At 36.8% G+C, this 25330-nt stretch overlaps 1 long non-coding RNA gene across 1 annotated transcript in view; it reads right to left on the reverse strand.

The window, feature by feature from the left end:
- Positions 1-7409: 7409 nt before the first annotated feature.
- The window catches only part of LOC145534216 (uncharacterized), an 85170-nt gene continuing 67249 nt past the window's right edge, over positions 7410-25330 (reverse strand). Inside the window, exons 2-3 of the long non-coding RNA XR_014074351.1 lie at positions 19884-20023; positions 7410-8899 (exon numbers count right to left, since the gene is read on the reverse strand). This is a non-coding gene — a long non-coding RNA (uncharacterized LOC145534216). The remainder of the gene's footprint in view (positions 8900-19883; positions 20024-25330) is intronic.

Raw genomic sequence — 25330 nt, forward strand, 5'->3', positions numbered from 1 at the left:
AAGGGTCTCTCCTCTTAGTGGTTGTATCAGTCAGTTCAGTTCAGTTCAGTCGCTCAGTCGTGTTTGACTCTTCACAACCCCATGGACCATAGCACGCCAGGCCTCCCTGTCCATCACCAACTCCCAGAGTTTACTCAAAACTCATGTCCACCGAGTCAGTGATGCCATCCAGCCATCTCATCCTCTGTTGTCCTCTTCTCCTCCTCCCCTCAATCTTTCCCAGCATCAGGGTCTTTTCCAATGAGTCAGCTCTTTGCATCAGGTGGCCAAAGTATTGCAGTTTCAGCTTCAACATCAGTCCTTCTAATGAACACTCAGGAGTGATCTCCTTTAGGATGGACTGGTTGGATCTCCTTGCAGTCCAAGGGCCTCTCAAGAGTCTTCTCCAACACCACAGTTCAAAAGCATCGATTCTTCGGTGCTCAGCTTTCCTTTTTTTTTAATTGGTTTATTTTCTATTTTTTAACTTTACAATATTGTATTTGTTTTGCCATACATTGACATGAATCCACTTTTCTTTACAGTCCAACTCTCACATCCATACATGGCTACTGTAAAAACCATAGCCTTGACTAGACGGACCTTTGTTGGCAAAGTAATGTCTCTGCTTTTTAATATGCTGTCTAGGTTGGTCATAACTTTCCTTCCAAGGAGTAAGTGTCTTTTAATTTCATGACTGCAGTCACCATTTTGTGATTTTGGAGCCCCTAAAAATAAAGTCAGCCACTGTTTCTACTGTTTCCCCATCTATTTGCCATGAAGTGATGGGACTGGATGCCATGGTCTTAGTTTTCTGAATGTTGAGCTTTAAGTCAACTTTTTCACTCTCTTCTCTCACTTTCATCAAGAGGCTTTTTAGCTCTTTTTTGCTTTCTGCCATAAGGGTGGTGTTATCTGCATATCTGAGGTTATTGACATTTCTTCTGGCAATCTTGATTCCAGCTTGTGATTCATCCAGCCCAGCATTTCTCATGATGTACTCTGTATATAAGTTAAATAAGCAAGGTGACAATATACAACCTTGACATATTAATTTCCCTATTTGGAACCAGTCTGTTGTCCCATGTCCAGTTCTAACTGTTGCTTCTTGACCTGCATACAGATTTCTCAAGAGGCACATCAGGTGGTCTGGTATTCCCATCTCTTTCATAATTTTCTACAGTTTATTGTGTTCCACACAGTCAAAGGCTTTGGAATAGTCAATAAAGCAGAAACAGATGTTTTTCTGGAACTCTTAATTTTTCAATGATCCAGCAGATGCTGGCAATTTGATCTCTGGTTCCTCTGCCTTTTCTAAAACCAGCTTGAACATCTTGAAGTTCATGGTTCATGTATTGCTGAAGCCTGGCTTGGAGAATTTTGAGCATTACTTTGCTAGCATGTGAGATGAGTGTAATTTGCGGTAGTTTGAGCATTCTTTGGCATTGTCTTTCTTTGGGATTTGAGTGAAAACTGACCTTTTCCAGTCCTGTGGCCACTGCTGAGTTTTCCAAATTTGCTGACATATTGAGTGTAGCACTTTCACAGCATCATATTTTAGGAATTGAAATAGCTCAACTGGAATTCCATCATCTCCACTAGCTTTGTTCGTAGTGATGCTTCCTAAGGCCCACTTGACTTTACGTTCCAGGATGTCTGCCTCTAAGTGAGTGATCACGCCATCATGGTTTTCTGGGTCATGAAGATTTTTTTGTACAGTTCTTCTGTGTATTCTTGCCACCTCTTCTTCATATCTTCTGCTTCTGTTAGGTCCACACCATTTCTGTCCTTTACTGTGCCCATCTTTTCATGAAATGTTCCCTTAGCATCTCTAATTTTCTTGAAAAGATCTCTAGTCTTTCCCATTCTATTGTTTTCATCTATTTCTTTGCATTGATCACTGAGGAAAGACTTGTTATTTCTCCTTGCTGTTCTTTGGAACTCTGCATTCAAATGGGTATATCTTTCCTTTTCTCTTTTGCTTTTCACTTCTCTTTTCACAGTGGTTGTATAATCCAACACTATTCCCATTTAATGTTCCCTTCAGTGAACATAAGATTACACTTGTGTTAAATGTGAAGATAAAATGCTCATATTAATAACTTAATTGCTCTTTGTTATATAGCTAGCCTTTGAAGTCACCGTGTCTTTACCTGTTGTATACTCTGATGTGTGTGTCTTATATCACTGCATTTGTGCCTTCATTTTACAAAAGAATGTACCTTCCTTTTCTCCTCCATCAGCCCTCTTACAGTTCCTGAGATGCTATGTAACTTCCAATGCAATATAAATTCTTTTCAAATTGTTTTTTTCAAATTTTTCCACTTTCAGACATTGCTGTCTATAATAGGTAAAAATGTATATTTTATCTTTTCTTTCTTTCTTTCTTTATTTATTTTATAAATTTATTTATTTTAGTTGGGGGCTAATTACTTTACAATATTGTAATAGTTTTTGCCATACATTGACATGAATCAGCCATGAGTTTACATGTGTTCCCCTTCCTGGACCCCCCACCCACCTCCCTCCCCATCCCATCCCTCTGGGTCATCCCATTGTCCCGGCCCTGAGCCCTTGTCTCATGCATCGAACATGGAATGGTGTTCTGTTTCACATATGATAATATACATGTTTCAATGCTATTCTCCCAGAACGTCCCACTCTCACCTTCTCCCTCAGAGTCCATAAAATTGTTCTATGCATCTGTGTCTCTTATTCTGTCTCACATATAGGGTTATCGTTACCATCTTTCAAATTCCATATATATGCATTAGTATACTGTATTGGTGTTTTTCTTTCTGGCTTACTTCACTCTGTATAATGGGCTCCAGTTTCATCCATCTCAGTAGAACCGATTCAAATGTATTTTTTTTAATGGCTGAGTAATATTCCATTGTGTATATGTACCACAGCTTCCTTATCCATTCGTCTGCTGATGGACATCTAGGTTGCTTCCATGTCCTGGCTATTGTAAACAGTGCTGCGATGAACATCGGGGTACATGCGTCTCTTTCAATTCTGGTTTCCTTGGTGTATATGCCCAGCAGTGGGATTGCTGGGTCATATGGCAGTTCTATTCCCAGTTTTTAAGGAATCTCCACACTGTTCTCCATAGTGGCTGTACTAGTTTGCATTCCCACCAACAGTGTATTCTCCTTCCCTACAGCATGAATAATAAAACTTTTAGGTTAATGGTGAAAAGATTCTCCACAGTGAGGGATACCCAGAAAGGTTCACTGAGTTACATGGAGAGATGAGTTGGGGGGGGGGGGGGTTGAGGTGACCAGGAGGGGAAGAGGGGAATTCAAATGTGGAGAGAGCAATCTAGCCAGTAAGCACTTCCCTCTGTGCTTTCCACAGTTTGGAACCCTCAGAGTGGTTCACAGAGATACATAGAGAGGGGGGAGGAAGGTAATAGAGGTGAGCATGAGTAGAAAGGGAGGAATCAAGAGGGGAGAGAGAGATCTGGGCAGTATCCTGTTCCTGAAGTGTTCTCCGGTACCCAGAACACCCTCAGAGATTCACAGAATTGGGTTGAGAAGAGAAGGAGGAGGGTGGGAGATAGAGGTTCCCTGGGGGAGAAGAAAGAGCATCAATAGGGGGAGAGAGTAATCAGGCCAGTGATCACACTCCTGAGTAAAAATGGGTCCTAAAGATTGGGTTCTTAAATGTACAAAATTGATATCAAATATGTAAAACAAAGATTAAAAATCTAGAGTAGAGGTTAGACTCTTATAAAACTTACAATATAAAAAAAAAAGAAAAAAGGAAACAGTGTAAAAAGAAAAAAAACAGTAAAACAGTAAAAAAAAAAAAAGAAACAGTAAAAAAAGTAAAACAGGAAAAAAACAGTAAAAAAAGAAAACACAAAAGGTATAAGATATATGTATGCAGTTTGCTTCAAAAATAGGGTTGTTTTTTTTTTTGCAAGTTAATAGTGGGTTATGAAAATGAAAGTTAAAGGTGTAATAGAGGACTTGAAGAAAAAGGAAAGAAGAGAAAAAAAATTTTTTTCAATTTAAGAAAAAAAAATTAAAAAAAAAAAAAAAATAATAGTAAAAAATATATATATCCCGGACTTTCTCTGGAGCTGTTGTGAGCAGTGTGGGGCCTGCTCAGTTTCAGATAGATCCTTGTTCTTGCTTATACTTTTCAAGATCTATAGGTCCTTTTCAATGCAGTCGGTAATATTTTAAAATGTGGAAATAAACTCTTTATGCCAAGATGCTAACATTATTTTCTAGGCAGTGGCCATATTGCCTTCATTTCATCGATTTGTTTATTCCTTGTAACATACTGAATTATGATACATACAGTGATGGGACTACAGCAGTGTTTTAACAGCCAAATGTATTCAACATGGGCCATTTAGGGGACAAAACAAAAATGAGAACCTATAAGCAGAAACTTGTGCTTTAATAATCATAATGTGAATGGACTATATCTGAAGATAGATTCTAATAAACAAACAAATACACAATGCTAACAGCTATAATGGAATGGTTAAAATCTCAGTTTTGAAACTAGAACTTTTAAAATAATATTTATCAGTAATGCACTCAGAATCATTTTTATTTTAAAAAGATGAATTTTCTTTTGTACTGTTGCATTTCATTTAATAAATGGTTACTATTTTCACTTGAATACATTTTCTAAGAAAAATTAGAATTGAATTTTTTAGCTAAAATGTAACTCAAAGGCTAATTTATTTGTTTTTTTTAAACAAATGCATTCATATATTACTATAATTTATTTTGGGACACATTCTATTTATTTTTGCTCTTGAGGATTACTTAGTTTTTGCTCAGTGGTCTCTAAACCTGAAATTTGGCAAACATCTTCTCTACCTGGGGTTTTTAAATCAGAATTTCTCACTTTTTTTTCCATAATTGGGAGATTTTATGTCTCTCCCATTGTTGCAGGAGGGTGCTGACACACTGTATTTTGTTCATTATACTGCCTGAGAATCTAATTTTCATACTCATTCCTAAGTGTGTATTTGGAATCTCAATTTTATTATCGAATAATCTCACCAGCCTATTTTTTGAATTACAGGTTTACTCAGGAGAGGGTCAATTGATTTTACTATTCTCAGCTGGGAATTTTTTAACTTGGTGTGTGCTAAGTCACTTCAGTCATGTACAACTTGCGATCCTATGGACTGTAGCCTGGAGGGCTCCTCTGTCCATGGGATTTCCCAGGCAAGAATACTGGAGTGGGTTGCCATTTCCTTCTCCAGTAGACCTTCTTGACTCAGGGATCAAACCCGTGTCTCTTAAGTCTCTTGCACTGGCATTAGCAGGCAGGTTCTTTACAAACTGCACCACTTGGGAAGCCCCCAGGAATTTTTTACTTAATTTATTTATTGCTTCTATAAACTAAAATCTGATTAACCACATTGGGACATGTTTTACAAGTTGAAGACTGATATCTCAACTAATTGTGACCAGTTATAAGTAAAGTCCAGGTAAAGATTTTTGAAAAATATAATTTTATAGTGTACAGCATTAAAATTAAGAAAATATAAAATTATGCCTTTGTCTTCAATAAGTTTGCAACTTTGTCTGGAAGATAGAAATTAAATATCTAGAAAGTAAACTGAAATTCACTTTTCTCTCCTCTCCTTTAAGTTGGCTTAAAACTCAACATTTAGAAAACTAAGATCATGGCATCTGGTCACATCACTTCATGGCAAATATATGGGGGAACAATGGAACAGTAAAAGACTATTTCGGGGGGCTTCAAAATCACTGAAGATGGTGACTGTAGCCATGAAATTAAAAGATGCTTACTCCTTGGAAAGAAAGTTAAGACCAACTTAGACAGCATATTAAAAAGCAGAGGCATTACTTTGCCAACAAAGGTCTGTCTAGTCAAAGCTATGGTTTTTCCAGTAGTCATGTGTGGATGTGAGAGCTGAGCTATAAAGAAAGCTGAGCACCAAAGAATTGATGCTTTTGAACTGTGGTGTTGAAGAAGACTCTTGAGAGTCCCTTGGACTGCAAGGAGATACAACCAGTCCATCCCAAAGAAAATCAGTCCTGAATATTCATTGGAAGGACTGATGCTGAAGCTGAAACTTCAATACTCGGGCCACCTGATGTGAAGAACTGACTCATTGGAAAACACCCTGATGCTGGGAAAGATTGAAGGCAGGACGAGAAGGGAACAACAGAGGATGAGATGGTTGGATAGCATCATCAACTCAATGGACATGAGTCTGACTAACCTCTGGGAGTTGGTGATGGACAGGGAGGATTGGCGTGTTGCAGTCCATGGGGTCGCAAAGAGTCAGACACAACTGAGCAACTGAACTGAACTGAAGTGAAACTGAAAGTTATCTGCATGTCTAGGTACTTTGAGGATAATGAAAGCCAATTCAGCCTAGCTAAAAGATATTAGCCTTTGTCTGGTTACTGGTAATGAAACAACTTAGTGAAATGTAGAACTCATCAATAACTGATATGAATATTCCAGCGTTTCAACTTGTGTAACTGAATTACTTTTGGTTCATTAACACTGCCCCAAAGTCATTTATTTTAATATGCATTTGGATGACAGTATTTGAATTGTAAATATGCCTACCCGGTTTTTTTTTTCTTTTCTTTTCTATTTTAGCTTATGTGTAAATCAATTTACTGACATGATAGAGAAAAATTTTTTCTGCACTGGATTTTTACCACACAGTCATGAAGAAAGAAGGTTCATGGCATAGCCAGTTTTGATGAAAGCTTTAAAAATATTACAACAGTGTATCTCCTGAGAAGTATAAACAGTTAATTGCTCACATATTGTGTATGTGCAAATGTATTTAAAGCGTATTTAAACAAGATTGTGTATATATATATATATGTATATATATATATACATACATGTATGTATGTATTGTATGTATGTGTGTATGATTGTATGTATGTATATATTCAATTTTGTTTACATATGTTTGCATATTATATATGTATTATATACTTATATATATATATTTGAACATAAGTGCAATACTTGAGATTTAATCCAAAATTTGATATAACCCAGATAATTCCTGCTATACCACAGTATCCCATCAGGCTCCTCTGTTCATGGGATTTCCCAGGCAAGAATACTGGAGTGGGTTGCCTTTCCCTTCTCCAGGGGATCTTCCCAAACCAGGGATCAAACCTGGGTCTCCCATATTGCAGGAGAATTCTTTACCGCCTGAGCCACCAGGGAAGCCCACAGTGCAGAGAATAAAGCTACTGTTTTGTTTCAAGAAAAACTGTTTGGTAGAAAGGGTTATATGTGGAAACCAGGGTCTACAAGGGTTAAATAACTTGTTCACCATATGGAGCTGGTGAATTGCAAATGCAGGTCTGTAGGTCTTCAGATTATTTGACCTTTCCATTATATCATTGTAGTATATTGGTATCCTGAAAGCAGATTCTTAGATGGAGTTTAGTTTGCAAGGTTTATTAAGAAGTGCCTTTGGGATCAACATTTGTGAAAAGAATGGGAAGAAAGCAGGACTACATGTAGAATCTATAATGCAAACCAAACAACAATTTTGGCCATGATCTTGGGGAACTCTGGAGCTAAAATGGACTACTAGAATTGCCCCATATTAGGTAGAAATAGCTGAGTCTTTATAACCACATCTATCAGACCTGGTCCCTCAGAGTGTGAAGAGATAGAGGATTTGGTGTCTGTAGTTGTGGGGTGATGAAGAAAGTTGTTTCCTGCAACTGAAATAATTCCTGAAGTTATTGACAGGACCCCATGCATTCACGGTGACAAATCCATTCTTGAAAGATAAAGCAGATGAAGTATTTCTGCATCCACTGTAATCCATGACTTGTGCCACCCAGCTCCATTTCTTTACAGGGCCCTTCACTGGTCTTTATTGGTGGACCTTTGTTGTCCATGGTAGCTATATCAGCCTTGGTAAGTAAGAATCCATGGCTACAGGTCCATGCAAAATCTCCATCTCTGGCACTGTGATCCCTCTGTTCATATGTCCATTTATGCAACAATAGGGTGACCAATGACAGAGGCTGGGTGACTTCTAATGATTGAACTGTTTGTCTGTTTTAGTGGCTCTTCCATGAAAAATTACTTCTGGTAGGCTGGCATTAACATTTGGTACAAAGATCTCTACACTCTTCTCCCAGTTCCACATGTCCTTCTATGTTTCTCTACCCGAGACATTCTTGTCTTTATTCTTTCAGTTTGTTTCCTACCCAACTTCAGATCAGGCATTCCTCACTGCCTATCTCTTGGCACACAAAATGGATATCAGTTGCTACTGTTGGAGAGGATTTTTCTTCACAACTTTATTTTAAGGCTACCAATGTATGAAGTTGTAGGGCAGCTAGTGTCCACTTTTTTGCTTGAATCCACATAATAAGCTAACTGTTCTGAGAAGCTGGAGCTGGTGTATTGAATTAAGAATATTCAGATAATGACCTGCCGGATGAATGAGGGAGCACAAGGCACCCACATGGAGTCCACAGGTAGCTCTGTCGGCATCTGAGCTCCCACTCTAGGAAAATAAACCCATGGGGTTGTTTTGAATGAAGGTGCAATTTCGATACATCCACACAAAGGAAGCAAAGCCACAAGGTATATTATTTATAGATCTTGGAAGCAGAGAAAGGAGGGGGTTCAATAAACCAGAGTAAGGGGAGTCCTCCAGCCCAGGTCTCAGTTGATCAGATTTTACCCAGGAGTTCCTGAAGAGGTTGCTAAGCAACAGCTGAACACATTCTCTAACCAGTTTCTTCTCTAAGGCCTCTTCAAAGCTGGTAGTCTTACTGATGAGTACAGTATTTCCAGGTGTGGCATATATTAACTCTGGAACCCAAAGATGCGTATGCTTCTTTCATCATGGTGTGAGGTACAAGATGCAGTCTACTGTATGTTGCTCCAAACGGGATTCTGGCAAGACCTTAACCAATAAAATGTTTGCTGATGTGGCACACATATGAAAATTTGTACTTACAAAGAACAGACAATATTAAACATTTTCTCTCCCAACTCTGTCATAGTATATTCTGAAATGTAATATGGTCTTGAGACATCCAGACTGGCACTGGTAATAGCTTACTCTGCTCTTCCCCCGGAGGTTATGCTACCAAGAAGGTCCTCTAGATTTCATACCTGGCTTTCAGCTGCCTGCTAAACACTTAGCTTTTTGTTATTTTTTTTTTATTTTTTTTAAGCCAGCATATATCAAAGGAGTTTAGCTCCAGCCATACAATTCCATTATCTTTATAATTACTATTTCCTTCGTACTTTTCAAACCAGATCTATCACACTCACAGTGTAATTAACCACCAGGATTTGATGCCAATTCACCATCAGTAAAAGTTTTTATAATTATTTCACAATTACCATCAAATTATTTCACAATTACCAGTGATGGTTTTTTCACTGAGAATTGGGTGGGGCCTGCTTCAGTAAGTTCTAAGGCTCCATCTTTATGGCCTACTGTTTGGACTACATAGCAGTAAAGAACTCGCTTGCCAATGCAGAAGACATAAGAGACGTGGGTTTGATCCCTGGGTCAGGAAGAGCCCTGGGAGGAGGGCCTGGCAACCTACTCCAGTATTCTTGCCTGGAGAATCTCATGGACAGAGCAGCCTGGTAGGCTACAAAGAGGCAGACACAACTGAAGTGACTTAGCAAACACGCACATTTGGACTGCAACTAAAAATACTTTCATTAGCAACTATACTTCAACACAGAAGTGAGTGGGAAGTACTAATTAAGGAGTACTTTTGAGGCTAATAGCTATAGTGTGGGAAGGAATATGTAAATCCAAAATGCAGGCCAAAGGTCAACCTCAGCTAATCGCATAGAGAGCTCTTGGGTTGAAATCACCAATAAGAATTGTCCCATATCAGACCCTGAATACCTGTGCAGTGATCAGTTATTGATGGAGATTTTCTTGACCTTGTGGCAGACAGTTTTCTACAGAGGAGGCAACCCCTGCAAGGACTGATAGCTGTAGACTCTTTGCTAAATGCACTCTGCAGGTGGGTCCACTAGACCCAGAGGTCCGCTCTAGGTAGCGTATCTCTGTGTCCATCACAATCATGGTATTGCTAATTAAAACTATTTAGAAAAAAAAACACACATATGAAAATATCATAATCAAAATAACCTAAAATGATATTTTGATTATATACTACACCTAAGTCAAGCTCAATAAAGAAGTTGCCCTCTGTTAGTTTTAAGTACATTAGTTTCCCTGTAAAGAGAAGCTTAAGTAATGAAAAAAAATCACTTTCCTAATTATGAAAACTACAGTAATTACTCTGTAATCCCAATTTAGTCTGCAGTGGGCTTTTTACTTGATAAGTTCCATGTGTAACTCTTGATGAAGAATTGTTAACATGGCTTATAATTCTTTTCTGAATTATCCAGATACTTGTCTTGATTCCCTTAACCCCTTTGAATGCGTGGAGATGCAAATAAAGTAGATGCAGACAATATCCAAGATATTTGAAACCACAGTTTATTTCTGAATTGATTTGTGTGGGGAATTGCATTAACAATTTGCCCTCTTGTTGTATTTGAAAGGATTTCAAATAATAGTTTTATTGTCTTTGCTTATTTGTTTTTAACTTGAATTATGCAAATGATTGTTTCAATTTTTCCTCTCACCTATTTAAAAGACACAGGAGAGTTTAGTATAATTAATCACTTATTAAGTATTTGCTTACTGTTGAAACTGAAGTCTCAGACTCAAAGTATGTCATAAATTATACAACTGAGCGACTGAACTGAACTGAATACAAAAATAATATAAAACTACACACTCTAAAATATTTTCATAAACATGGTGAACACATTTTCCTTTCATTAAGGTGCTATTTGTGCTATAATAGCACTGATAAAAATTTGGAAAATTATAAAGGAAGTCATCATTTGCCATGGCACAGAGTCACTATAAATATAAAATACAGGGTCAACATAGAAAAAGATTTATCTCGATTTGTCCTTTGTTGAGGAAGACAAGTTAGAGTCCAGAAAACTCTCGTAAATATAAAAATAAATTACAAGATATTTTACTAAAGTTAAAATACAAAACATATGGCCACAATAAGTATACGCTTTATCTTAAATTGTTTCCTTTTCACACAACAATGCTGTGCGTGCTAAGTAACTTCAAATTTGTCTGACTCTTTGGGATACTATGGACTGTAGCCCACCAGGCTCCTCTCTTCATGGGATTCTCCAGGCAAGAATGCTGGAGTGGGTAACCATTCCCTTCTCCAGGAGATCTTATGGACCCAGGGATGGAACCCTGGTCTCCTGCATTGCAGGTGGATTCTTTACCACTAGCGCCACCTGGGAAGCCCCACGACAATGCTACATCTTCTCAAATAAATTGCTCAATTTACTCTAATATGAAGACTTAAACTTGGCCTCTCAAAGAATTCAACTTCTATACAACATGGGTAATAGGGACTCATTTACTTCTTTGCATGAAGAAATTAAAAATCAAGGCAATTCTATGTATATAAAAGAAGGCTCTCAGGATATTTACATCAAAAAACAAAGGAGAATAATCTTTAAAATATGAGAAACAAATGGGGTGAGACCTATGTCTTATACTGGAGGAATTTTCCAGGCTGTGGTCCTTGGAATACCCAATCAAAGGACAATGTCTCTCTGAGTTAAGATTCTGAGGAAATCAAATGAATTTGCAGCAGAGAGTAACTGCAAAGAGAGGACTGTAATAGAGGAAGAGAAACCCAGAGATCTTTAGAGGATCCACCTGAGGTATTCAGTTGAGTATAGACCAACTCACACATATAAGGAAAATACTCAGGAAAAGAAAGAAAGAATTAAATTAAAAGTACATGTGACATAAAAAGTAGAGGAGATATTGCCTGTTCTAAACAGAGTAGAAAGCTTGATAATTTATGAAGCATCATTTAGTATACCAATGAAGGTCTAAATATTGCTTTGATTCTACATAACAAAGCTTATAGGCAAAATCTGAAAGGAGCAGATTTCAAGTAACTTAACTTTTTCCTAGAACACTGTTTAACAATATTTTTAATAATACAAAAAGTTCTCATATCTAACATTCACAATGTTGTTCAGTCAAACAAATATTACCAAGCATGCAAAGAAACAGGAAAATGCTATCCATAATAAGGAGAAATATTCATCTAAACTAAATCAGAAATGGTTAAGATGATATAATTAGTACAAAAATATATTAAAATAGTGAATATGTCTATCTTCTGTATGTTTGAGAAGGTAAAGAAAAAATTGACCATATAAAGTAGAGAAATGTGTGCTGTGCTAAGTCATTTCAGTTGTGTCTGATTCTGTGACCCTGTGGACTGTAGTCTGCCAGGTTCCTCTGTCCATGGGATTCTTTAGGCAAAAATACTGGAGTAGGTTGCCATTTCCTTCTTCAGGGAATCTTCCTGTCCCAGAGATCAAACTCCCATCTCTTACGTCTCCTGCATTAGCAGGTGGGTTCTTTACCACTGGTGCTTCCCTGATAGCTCAGTTGGTAAAGAATCCCCCTGTATTTTAGGAGACCCCGGTTCTATTCCTGGGTCAGGAAGATCTGCTGGAGAAGGGATAGGATACCCACTCCAGTATTCTTGGGCTTCCCTTGTGGTTTAGCTGGTAAAGAATCTTCCTGCAATACAGAAGACCTGGGTTTGATCTGGGTTGGGAAGATCCCTTGGAGAAGAGAAAGGCTACCCACTCTAGTATTCTGACCTGGAGAATTCCATGGACTGTATAGTCCATGGGGTCTCAAAGAGTCGGACATGACTGACCGACTTTCACTTCACTTTCTTTACCACTAGCATCACCTGGGAATCCCATAAATTAGAGAAATGGGAGGTATAAAAAAGAGTCAAATTTAACTTCTAAAAATGCAAATATAATATTTAAAATGAAAGTGCCCTGGATATAATTAGTAATAAACCCTGCAGAAACATGTGTAGTGAACTTGGAGCTACAGTAATAGAGTTTACTCAAAATAAAACAGAGATAAAAAAAAAAGAACAGCACTTTAGTGAGCTATGGGAGAAATTCAAGAGTTAAATATAGGTTAGATTGAAGTGCCTGAAGGAGAAATAAAAAAACATACTTGAAGAAGTAATGACTGACATTTTTTTTCCTGAACTTGATGACAACTATTAGTTCAAAGATTCAAAAAGTAAAAATGAACCCTAGCACAAAGAATATACCAGAGCACATCAAAATAAAATTACTTACCACCAGATATAAGGAGAAAATATTAAACTCCAAGAGAAATGAGAAATATTGCATACAAATGAACAAGGATAAAGGAGAAAGTAGATTTTTTTTGTGTCAGAAACAACCCAAGCTAGAACACAGATGAAAAGATTTTTAAATTTTAAGCAAAATAATTTATAATCTTGATATTTTTGCCTAAAAAAAAAACTATCAAAAATAAAGACTTTTTTGAAATACACAGAAATGAAATAATTGAATATCAATCAGTAGACCTGCACTTTAAGAGAAATTCTTCAGGTAAAAAGGAAACGACTGCAGATGGAAACCTGGGCTTACACAATGGGAAAGACAGAACTGGAAATGGCAAATATAAAGAATTTTTCTTTTTTTTAAAGTATTTAAAAAGAAAGTCAATTGTTTAAAGCAAAAGTGATAGCAATATATTTTGGAGTTTATAGTACAGATAGAAATAAAATGTAGAAAAATAACAGCACAAAGTCTGAGAAGAAATACACTGTTATGTTTCTTTTACTATATGTGAAACAGTATGGTATAAGGTGAAGATATATTGTGATATGTTAAAAATGTGTACCATAAATCCTAAAGAAACCACTAATATAACTAAAAAAAGAGCTGTAGCTCATGAATGAAGAAAATAAATAAAATAGTAACTATACAATTCATTCCCAGGTGGTGCTAGTGGTAAAGAATTCGCCTGCCAATGCAGGAGATGTTAGATATGTGAGTTCTGTCACTGGGTTGGAAAGATCCCCTGGAGGAGGGCATGGCAACTCACTCTAGTATTCTTGCCTAGAGAATCGCATGGACAGAGGAGCCTGGTGGTCTACAGTCCATAGGGCTGGAGAGTCGGACACAACTGAGTGACAACACTAATCTATGGTCTAGACATTTCACTCTTATGTACTCATCCAAGAAAAATGAAAACAGTGATCATTAAAAGACATACTCAAATGTCCTTAGCAGTTTATTTGTAATAGCCATCAAACTGGAAATAATACAAATACATAGTAACTGATTCTGGGTAAACATTTGTGGTATATTGATATAGTGCAATACAGCTTAGCAATATGAAGCAAAAATCATTGATAAGGACAATTATGTCTTAAAATATAATGGATATATCTTAAAATAATTCTTCTGAGTGAAAGAAGCCAGAAAAAGATATTGCATATTTTGCATGATTCCATTTTTATGAAATTCTAGCAAATGCAAATTAATCTCTAGTAACATGAAACAAATTAGTAATTTCCTGGGGACAAGAAGAGTGACTAGAAAGGATGGAGGGATAGATTAAAAGGGGCAAAAGGAAATGTTTAGGGGTGATGAATATGTACATTATCTTGATTGCAGTGATTTTTTCCCATGGGTATGTACATTTGTCAAAAGTTAATTGTATCCTTTAAAGATGGAGAGCTTATTGTATGTTCATTATTCTCAATGGTAAAAAATAAGTATGTCCAAATACTAGCTTTACAACTACACAACTGAGTGACTTTCAGCCACTTACTAATACACTATAAGATCAAAAATAAATTCACAAATTAAGTATGATATCTTTCTTCTAGGTATATTGGGGAAGGTAAAAATGAAATTTTTGTTAGCCATCTATTACAATGCTAAACATAAATTTTTCATAAAAGTTAACTAGAGGATGATAGATTACTAAACAATACAAATTATTACAAAAACAAAATGCTATATCATATTTTAAAAAATCACTATGGCGCAATATCCAACAAGGTGTTTCATGTGATGGTTCTCAATCACTTTTATGTTCTAGAAATATTACTTAAGACTAATGTTTAAAACTACTACTCTATTGGGCTTCCCCAATGGCTCAGCTGTAAAAAGAATCTGCCTGCAGTGCAGGAGACACAGGAGATATGGAATCAATCCCTTGGTCGGGAAGATCCCCAGAGAAGGAAATGGCAACCCACTGCAGTATTCTTGCCTCACTGCAGTATTCTTGCTGGAAACCCCCATGGACAGAGGAGCCTGGTGGTCCATGGGGTCCGTGGGGTCACAGAGAGTCAGACACAACTGAGCACAGCACACTACTCTTACTAAAGGACAGTATAGAGTTGATGACATGGTTATATCTAGTCAACATATACTATAACCTGTATCACGAAAATTAAAAGACCAACAAGTGAACAAGTAGTGTAACATTACAACTTTTGCCTCACTTTTCTCCTTCAGTTCATTAATACAGAGTTGTCTGAATACAGTCTGCTTAATTTCCTCTAAACTTTGCCAAGGTGAATACATTTAATTAAAATCCTTTCATTCAATGAACAAAGTCAATATAGCAACTCACCTAAAAGTGAAGCCCCAGTACAACTTTACTCATTAGTTAGAAGCTTTGGGCTTTGAATTAATCTGGATTATGTCTCAACTTCATTTTACCTGCCCTACTTAGAAAGGTACTACTTTCACAGTAAGAATATGTCTAAACAGAGAAATGCATTAAATGGATCTCTGTGATTTTTTTCCTTCTTCCCCATTCTCAGTATCTACATGAAAAAATACTTAAGTCACTCAAGATCAAGTTAAGATGATGCACGTGAAAGCATTATACAAAGAGTAATATTACTAGTATTGCTAGTACTGCCAATACTATTACTGACACCACTACTACTATCACTATTACTATGACTACTACTACCACTATTAGTGCTCCTTAAGAGAGACGGACAGTGGAAGCGAAAGGAGGAAGAGAAACAAGTAAACAGCAGAAAGAAGAAAAGGTATAAAAAGGATAATTGGCTATCTCCACTATTCTAATTTTTATGTTTGTCTTCTTTTCCAGAAATCAGGGTAACAATATGAGCCCTCTAACCACCTTCCTCATTTTGGGGGTTGCCAGATTTAACAAAAAAGAAAAAAATACAGAGCACTAGGTTAAATCTGAAGTCAAGATAAACAAAAATTATTTTTTACATTAGTAAGAATTAAACCTCAGTCCTTTTGATTTAACATAATCTTTTCTCATAAAGCACCACTGCCTTTTACAAATAAACTGTATGTTTGGAATGAAACTAAACTCCCCACTAGCCCTAAAAGAACTCTTCGTGATCCAGTTTCCTATTGTGAAGTGCTATTCAGCTGATAGAGGTGTCTGTGCTCTTCACCCTATCTCAGGAAATGTTCCCAACCCTGCCCTTGCTTGGAATTTGGTTGTGTGCTCTTCTTCAAGTGGGTCCAGGATGCTCCCTTGAAGCATCTTCTAAGTTTTCCCCCATGGATTAATTTTCTGACGATTATTACTAACATAGAGCAAAGATTTATTAGTGGAGTAATACCCTCATAGCTGTTCTGAATATAACACTGTATTTATCCCCTATCTCTGCATTTAGGAGTTCTCTTTTCCCCTCTCACCCATCCTGTACCCATCTACCCACACAATCACTGAATTCAAATTTCATCCTTTTATTTGAAGGGCAGGAGATAATTATCCAAATGTAATGATGCTTTTAAAAAAGAAAAAGAAAAATCTAACTGCTTCTGTCTGTTCATTCAATTTAGCTTATTCTTTTTTTCTTTTTATTAAATTTAGTTTAAAATGTAGTAAGATATAGTATAGACTTAGAATCTGAATAATTATTGTGATGTAGATGATCATTATAATTTTCTACTTCAAATACTTAGCATCTTGCTTGTATTTCTGGTTTTAAAGGATGGTGATTGATATCAATTTAAATAAAGTCATATTTTTTAAAAATTTTGTATACTACTATATATTTAAAATTTTTTCTTTACTTAGTATAGTAATTCACATTACTTTTTATTAGGAACATCTGTTACTGTTTTGAATATGTTTTCATGCTATAACTTTTTCTTTCTTCCTTTATAAAAGTTGTCAATATAATTTAGTAACTAGTTATTCATAAATTAATATAGTTCTGAACTATACTGAAAAACTGTCTATTGTTTTTCACTTTATTCTTGAGTACTATCTTAGCTTGCTTGAGGGGAAAATAAGAGTCTAGTTCCAATCACTAGAAGCAGTCCTAAAATTGTGAACAAACAATAAAATTGGCATTTCTGATTCTCATCGACATCATGCAGCTGTGGAGATAAATAAATCATATGGGGTAAATGTTTCTGTTCCATTTAATTGGACTATACCCTTATAGACTAGTCTTACTATGCAAAAATAGTTATTGCTCTCTTATATCTTCATTTTCATCATCATCATCATCATCATATCTTATTCAGATGAGTTGATTAGAAAAACTATAATGAGTTATAAGATTTCGTATCATGCAAATGTACTTTTTCACTAGCTGATGAGTTTATTCTCTTCTTTTGCTTAAGAATACAAACTTGTAACAAGGGTGAATCAAGACTATGCATATGTAATGATGTAGAAATAGTTCCATTCTATGTATGTGTATATATGTGTCTGTAATTCTTGTGCCTATTTTTTCTACAGCCCTCTTTTCAATAAAATTTGTTGTAAGCTTTTTCTACTCTTAGGCAGAAAAGTTATACCCCATGATTATTGAAAGAGCTTGATATTGTATGAATTTTGACTTAAAATGACCCTTGAAATGGATTCTGAAGGAATAATTTAAGAAACAAATTTTATGTCTAAGTAATCATGAAATTCTGTAAAAATTTCCATTGGCAATGTTAAAGTATTAATATAACATCAACATAAACAGACTGCAGTGTATCTCATACCTTGATGTATTTAGAATAATCAAAAACCCCTTGACTTCAAAGGCATACTTACTAAAAGCATTAGTATTACATATACTGCATACAGATACAGTTTACATCAAAGCACTTCACAGCTGAAATGGTAGAAAGTGTGAATTAAATATATGGAGGAAGTTATCTTAAATAGTAATCATTTCAAAGTAATAACCTGTCTAAAAATGATGGCTTACTGCTTCTGCATTTGGTATTCAGCTAGTAGTTGGCCTATCAAAACTGCCAATTCTGACTGATTAATGTTCAAAAGACTATACTAGAATACTGACAAACCCTCAACTTGCATGTATTATAAAGATAAGAAGACTAAATCTATATTTACTCCAGTTCATAGCCTAGCCCTGAACTTTACAAAACAGGAAAGCTTTGATAATAATTTTTCAGATGATGAGCATTATGTATGAATAAGAATACACATACATACATAGATGCACACAACTTCATCATTTTTAATACAAAAGCATAAGTCATTGTATCAATCAGGGTTCTACCAGAAAAACAGGAGCAGTAGGATGTTTATATTAAGAGATTTATTGCAAGGAATAGACTTAAGAGATTGTCAGGGCTGGAGAAGCAATTCTGAAATTTAAGGAAGGCCTCCAGGAAGGGGAGGCTGGAACTCCTGAGCACAAGGGAATGGAAGCTGTTATTCATAGGTAAAATTTCTTAAGGAAAGCCTAGTTTTAGTCTCATAGTTTGTCAACTCATTGAATTAGGCCCATGAAGTTTATCTAGGATATTCTTCCTTCCTTAAAGTCAACTGGCAACGTAATCATATCTACAAATTCTCTACATCAGTATTTGATTGGATATTGGAACATAAAACTAACCATCAGGTGCAAAGTTTAATGATGTGGGTGATTTACTGCCTTTCACACTGTCATGAAGTCAAATATTTAAGGTAATCTCACTATAAACACAGTCCTTATGCCTATGTTGGCATGAAATACTAAATGTGTGAGTAGGTTGGCCATTTAAAATTTTATTAGAGTGTCCAATTAACACTGCATCCTCTGCATCAAAAGCATGGTCAAAACTCTTGAATTTTCTTGCTATGTAATGAGGAATCTCTAATATTATTTATAATATTATTTGCACACTCTTCTTAAGCCTGCAAGTAGTTCACACTGTGGTATCTTTTCATTTTCTCTCTTCTGATCTGCAAATTTCATCACCATGCTTTGCATAGAGCTCTGCCCTGATGTGTTTAAAGCATTAAACATAATAAGTGATTAATTATTGACTAGCAATGGCTTATGTCTTATTTGTTTTATAGAATCAGACTACTCTGCATTCTTAGAATGACATATAGGTCTTTGTTCATTTCTTCATTTATCCCATAAAAATTAATTAGACTAGGAGAAATTAAAGATTTCAAAGAGAGAATAATTAAAGTAATAACATCATGTTTAAACACAGAAGGAGATGTGGGTTAAAATGCACTTATTGACTTAGAAAAAAGATGAAAAGATAAGGGAAAAGTAAATTATAATAGTATTTAAGCATGCAATATGGAATCAGATATACTTTACTTTGAATCACAGATTTCTCACTTAGTAACCACCTTTAAGCAAACTATATAAAATACGTGTGCCTGTTTCTTCATCTGTAAATGGGCTTAATAACTATTAATTATTTGTTAAATAAATATCTAAAGGAATAAAATACATGAGCCAGGTACTACACTCTTCATTAGATACATAATAGTGAATGAGACGGATATATTCCACTTTCCCATAGATCCTCTGTTTAACCTACAGGGCTAGTACCAATGGAGACACTGCCTGTAAAGCACTTAATAGCATGCTTGATTCACAGAACCAACAAAGAGAAATTTTCATCATTATTATAATTACTTTTTGTAGCCACGGCATCATGTATGTAATAATCAATGTTTTCTAGAGAGACACAATCAATAGGGGATACATATTTGTGTGTGTGTATTAACTCACATGGTTATGGAGGCTGAATGTCTCATGCTCTTCTATCTGCGAGCTGGAGATCCAGGAAGGCCAATGAGTTTGAAGGCCTGAAAGCCAGAGAGAGTGGTGTAGATTCCAGTCCGAGTCGGAAGGCCTGAGGACCAGGAGCACTAAGGGCAGGAGAAAATGGGTATTTCAGTTCAACAGTCAGGCAGAGAGTGAATTCAACTTTTCTTCACCATTTTGTTCTATGCCAATCTTCAATGAGGGCTTCCCAGTTGGCTCAAGCGGTAAAGAATAAGAATCCATCTGCCAATGCAGGAAGCACAGGCAGGAGATACAGGTTTAGCTCAGAAAGATCCCCTGGAGGAGGAAGTGGAAATCTACTCCAGCATTCTTGCCTGGAGAATCACATGGACAGAGGTGCCTAGTACAGGCTTCAGTCCATGGGGTCGTAAAGAGTTGGACATGACTGAGCACACACACACATATACACATACACACAAAATCTTCAATGGATTATATGATGCCTGCTAACACTGGGGGCAGTCAACTGCTTATTCAGTCTACCATTTCAAATGATAATCTCCTCCAGAAACATTTTCACATATATATTCAGAAATAATGCTCAATCAGGCATCTGAGCATCCCCTTGACTAGTTAAGCTGACACATAAAACTCCCTGTCACAAGTATATATGAAAGAGCCTTTTGATGAAGGTCAAGGAGGAGAGTGAAAAGCTGGCTTGAAACTCAACATTTAAAAAACTAAGATCATGGCATCTGGTCCCATTACTTTATGGCAAATAGAAGTGTGAAAATTGGAAGCAATGATAGATTTTATTTTCTTAGGCTCCAAAATCACTGCAGACAGAGACTGTAGCCATGAAATTTACAGACACTTGCTCCTTGGAAGGAAAGCTATGACAAACCTAGACAATATATTAAAAAGCAGAGATTTCACTTTGCTGACAAAGGTCCATATAGTAAAAGTTATGGTTTTTCTGGTAGTCGTGTACACATGTGAGAGTTGGACCATAAAAGAAGGTTGAGCACCAAAGAATTGATGTTTTCAAACTGTGGTGCTGGAGAAGACTCTTGAGAGTCCCTTGGACTGCAAGGAGATCAAACAAGTCAATCCTAAAAAACATCAACTCTGAATATTCTTTGGAACGACTGATGCTGAAGCTGAAGCTCCAATACTTTGGCCACCTGATGTGAAAAGCCAGTTTACTAGAAAAGACCCTGATACTGGGAAAGACTGAAGGCAAAAGGAGAAGGAGGTGGCAGAGGATGAGATGGTATGATAGCATCACTGACTCAGTTCAGTTGCTCAGTCGTGTCCGACTCTGTGACTCCATGGACTGCAGCATGCCAGGCTTCCCTGTCCATCACCAATTCCTGGAGCCTACTCAAACTCATGTCCACCGTGTTGGTGATGCCATCCAACCTCTCATCCTCTGTTGTCCCCTTCTTTTCCTGCCTTCATTCTTTCCCAGCATCAGGGTCTTTTCAAATGAGTTGGTTCTTCACATCAGGTGCCCAAATTATTGGAGTTTCAGCTTCAGCATCAGTCCTTCCAATAAATATTCAGGACTTCTCTCCTTTAAGATGGACTGGTTGCATCTCCTTGCAGTCCAAGGGACTCTCAAGAGTCTTCTCCAACACCACAGTTCAAAAGCATCAATTCTTCGGTGCTCAGTTTTCTTTACAGATCAACTCTCACATCCATACATGACTACTGGAAAAACCATAGCTTTGACTAGATGGACCTTTGTTGGCAAGGTAATGTTTTTGCTTTTTAATATGCTGTCTAGGTTGGTCTTAGCTTTTCTTCCAAGGAGCAAGTGTCTTTTAATTTCATGACTGCAATCACCATCTGCAGTGATATGGGAGCCCAAAAATAGAAAGTCTCTTAAATGGATATGAATTTGAGCAAACTCTGGGAGATAGTGGAGGACTGAGGAGTCTGGCATTCTAGGGATTGCAGATAGTTGGATACAATTTAGTGACTGAACAACAACAACGAAAAGGTATGTACGAAATTACTGCATGAGATAGCTGGAAATCTGTGGTCAGAGTAGAATACTGAAAATAGAAATAAATATTTGAAATATTGTGGAGGCATCACTTGATTAGAGTATTTCAAAGACTGTGAGACTAAACTACTAGAAATATCATATATTGTATATTTATCAAGAACTGTAATAGTGATAAACAATGGAGTCCACTGGAAGATTTTGGAAAAATATCTAGTTAAAAGCAATGACAAGTATACTCAGAAAATAAACAGTAGAGACAGTCAAATCACAACAGGGAACAAGAACAAATCAATAGTATTCTTACTATTCTAGGCTCTGTAAAGGTATAGAACAAAATCAATTTAAATATTGGAAAGTGAGAGCCAATTTATCATTATTTATAGGCCATTGGAAGGACTGATGCTGAAGCTGAACCTCTAATACTTTGGCCACCTGATGTGAAGAACTGACTCATTGGAAGAGATCCTGATGCTGGGAAAGAGTGAAGGTAGGAGGAGAAGGGGATGACAGAGGATGAGATGGTTGGATGGCATCACCGACTCAATGGGCATGAGTTTGAGTAAACTCCGGGAGTTGGTGATGGACAGGGAGGCCTGGCGTGCTGCAGTCTGTGGGGTCGCAAAGAGTCAGACACAACTAAGCGACCGAACTGAACTGAAGAGGTCATTCATGTATGCACAAACAAATATTTCATATGGATATGCCATGCTTTTAGAAGAAGCTAAAGATTTCCCTAGGAAATGAAATTCATGAATGGAATTAGAAATGAATTAAACTTATCCATTGGAAGAGAAGGATAAAGTGTGTTCCAATAAAGAGAAAAAGTAAGAGACAGAGAAAGCAGAATGTGTAAGGACACAAAAATATTTAAAATCTAGATGGAGGTCAGTGGTTAATGGCACAGGTATGGATGAAGCTGGAAAGAGAAGTCGGGGAATTATCAATAAGGGTCTTACAAATCCTTTTTTTTTTTTCCAAATTGGGAAAATGGAAAGCCTTTCCAGAGAGCACACATTGGCAATTATTGATAAATCAATACTCAGATTCTTTACTTCCAAAGTCAAGTTATAAAACTGATCTATTTGAGAAGAAGGCTGACTCATAACAAGCACTATCTAAATGTTACTGATCGTTGTGTTCTATTGAGCTAAGGCACACAAGGCTCACTGCTTTTTTTTCCTATTTATTTTTATTAAATATGGGGGGTTTTACTCAAGTAAATACATTTTCAAGAGCTAGTTGAAGACTTGGATCCATCTTAGTATGCACAGAGTAAGTCAAAATGAGGATTTCACAACCATTCAGTTAATATAGACAACCTTACTGCATCACCAGAAAAGCAACTTAAATGCTTGAATTGTCTTTATCTGGTCCTACCTGCAGCAAAATTCTTCTCAAGTAAGTCTGGCTGCAGATTTTGGCTGAAGAATTCAAGCTCTGACCAGATATGGTTGAAACTGGAAAGGCTTATTGTTTTGGGTCACTCCAATCACAGTGACATACTGACAGGCTGCAAGGAACCAGCTCTGCATATTTCTCCATGTTCCTCCGATTTGACTGATGGAACTGGCACTGGTTAACACTGGGATTGTGCAGGCTCACTTTTCACTAAAGCCACAAATGAGATATGCCGAACCAATCTTTTCCAGAGTATTAGGATCTGTTGTTTTCTTTCTCTGAAAAAAAAGTTATCACCCAAATTGCCCATTTAAATTATATTTGCTTTTACATTGAGGACTTGCTGTGACTTTGTTAAATTAACTTTTTTAGGTGGAACCCCCAAAGTGGCAGGTGATGAAGTTCAACAAAAGGCCACGTGGGAACTGAAACAGAACAGTGAATTACTCACATGTCCTGGAGGAGGTACACAGCATTTCTTGAGGGGTCATGTGGGGAGGTCAGGGTAGGGTACAGGGGAGTGAGCCACAGGAACTTAGGCACATGCTTTTATTAAGGCCTACATGTGGCATGCCTAAGGTCAGACTGGTCAGTTCAAACCAGAAAGAGTGGTGTTTTGGTAATCTCCAAGGGATTCTTGTTTAAGGGGCGCACAGGGAAAGGAGCTAGAAGGCAGGGGAGACTATCGCAAGGGGTGTTGGGGGAATATCAGGAACCTTCATTTAGTTATGACTCTGTGGGTTGTTTTTAGGGTAGGTATATCTGGGGGAGGCCACTGTCAAGCCGTTAGCCACACAAAACAGATGCTGAAGCAGTAATATTATGGAGTAGGTTAACTAACTCTTAATAGGACTATATTAAGCTTTGCTATTTTTTTGGTACTTGTAGTTTTAAAATTGTTAATTAAGGGCACAGATGTCTATCTCCTGATTCAAACTCATGAAGTGTGGGAAGCAGATTCATGAAGAGAGATATAGTGACTGGGAGCTATATTAGGTGTCCTGCTGCAGGGAAAGATGGAGGTGAAAGGAAGATTCCCACCATAGCTACTGCCCTTCCCTTTTTAAAAAACTTCCTGCTCTACCTGTCCTTGATCCAAGATAGCAAATTTAGACTGGAAGAATGTGCCTATTTGTCATTGCTGGATGTTGTGTAAATGTAACTATCCCCAAAAGGTAAGGTATCATTTTTTTCTCTACACTGTGTGCCTTGCTTGAGTTTAAGAGATCTCTTACAGAAGTCAGGGCCACCGTGAGACCTTTGCTCTACTTCATTCTTTGTTGTTGTTTTACTATTATTTTGGACATCAGGATAAAAGACACATCATAGACCTACAAGGAAATATCCGTGTCCCTTTACTTGGTCACAGACGATGTAATCCCAACCATTTTACACTAAAGGATAATCCTTCACTAGGGAATGAGTTCCTTGACAACTGGGAACATACTAAGATTGTTTTAAAATATCCATTAAATAAATAAGTGATATGTAAGTGCCTCATTTTGTCTTTTAGGAAAGTGAAAGTGAAAGTTGTTCAGTCCTGTTCAACTCTTTGTGACCCCGTGGAGTAGTCCATGGAATTCTCCAGGCCAGAATACTGGAGTGGGTAGCCATTCCTTTCTCCAGGGGATCTTCCCAATCCAGGGATCAAACCAGGTCTCCTGCGTTGCAGGCGGAATTTTTACCATCTGAGCCACCAGGGAAGCCCTGTCATCCAGGGGACTATCATAAAGATGATTTTCAACTGATGTTACTAAACGCTAATTTAGTTGAACAGTTCTTGGTAATTTTATACATTAGATAAGCTTGTGATGCTTTTGAAAGTGTATATATTAGACTGACCCTTGATATTCTAAAATAAGACTTTAAAGTAGAACCTTGGTTTCCATGACTTGAAAATCTCCTTAAAATAATCTCTTTAAAAATCTCCTTAAAAATATCTCTCTATATTCTGATACATAAACTCTGTCAGGAACTTTGCTAATGTAAGATAACTCGATCTTAATCAAACAAATGATACGTGTGCCAAAAGCAATGG

Source organism: Giraffa tippelskirchi, chromosome 14, assembly GCF_054371585.1.
Source record: "Giraffa tippelskirchi isolate mGirTip1 chromosome 14, T2T-mGirTip1v1.2.pri, whole genome shotgun sequence".
Classification (NCBI taxonomy): Eukaryota; Metazoa; Chordata; class Mammalia; order Artiodactyla; family Giraffidae; genus Giraffa; species Giraffa tippelskirchi.